General features: G+C 33.0%; 1 protein-coding gene across 1 annotated transcript in view; it reads left to right on the top strand.

Moving 5' to 3' along the window:
* LOC119585732 (transient receptor potential channel pyrexia-like) overlaps positions 1–218 on the top strand; it is a gene marked incomplete in the record, with an annotated part of 81,321 nt that overhangs the window by 75,384 nt on the left and 5,719 nt on the right.

The following is a 218-nucleotide window of genomic DNA, read 5'->3' as shown; positions in this document are numbered from 1 at the left end:
TGAATAACTGTTCTGTTTTTTTTTTCTGCATCATATAATTTCCACATTAAAACTGATTTTCGAGACCACATTCCTAATGCGAGGAAATCACTACTATGACTCTGCATCACATATTCACACTGCTTCATGTATTCTATAATTTCTAACAGTCGATAGCAGAATCCAGCAAGTTATCAGATAATTTTTTGATCTACCTTCTCTACATCCTTATGTCAACA

The sequence above is a fragment of the Penaeus monodon genome, chromosome 20, assembly GCF_015228065.2.
Source record: "Penaeus monodon isolate SGIC_2016 chromosome 20, NSTDA_Pmon_1, whole genome shotgun sequence".
Classification (NCBI taxonomy): Eukaryota; Metazoa; Arthropoda; class Malacostraca; order Decapoda; family Penaeidae; genus Penaeus; species Penaeus monodon.
Note: the sequence above shows the minus strand (reverse complement) of the source record. Positions and strands in the feature narration are given on the sequence as shown.